Source organism: Penaeus monodon, chromosome 31, assembly GCF_015228065.2.
Source record: "Penaeus monodon isolate SGIC_2016 chromosome 31, NSTDA_Pmon_1, whole genome shotgun sequence".
In the NCBI taxonomy this organism is placed as follows: Eukaryota; Metazoa; Arthropoda; class Malacostraca; order Decapoda; family Penaeidae; genus Penaeus; species Penaeus monodon.
The window spans coordinates 16,280,900-16,281,340 of NC_051416.1; positions in this window are offsets into that span (position 1 = coordinate 16,280,900).

A 441-nucleotide genomic window follows, 5' to 3' on the forward strand; every position below is an offset into this window, starting at 1 on the left:
GTCGCATCAATGACATCACGTGAATGAAATCCATCCTACTACAATGGCCGCTTCGATCACATCCCTCGAGTTCCGCCTCGTCACGTATGGGAATAAAGGCTCTCGATGCTGATTGGTCGGACACTCGTGATCGACGCGCTAATTCCAGCCAATCGGCGAGGCGGAAGAGGGTCAGTTATGTTTGGGTTTATTTTGTGAATGGAGAGAGGCGAGTCATTATTTAGCTTTTGGTATCTGTTTGTTTGTTTTTGTTGTTATTAATTGGAGAAGTTTGGCTCGTTCTGTTGATTGTTTGCCTTGGAGAGATTTTCAACTTTTCTTTTCGTTCTTTCCTGAGGGGAGAAATCTATCATTTTCTGGGTTCCTAGAAATTAAACTTTTTCTTGGTATCTTTTGTTGTGGGCACATCAGATAAAGCATTAACCATGAAGAGCTTAATGA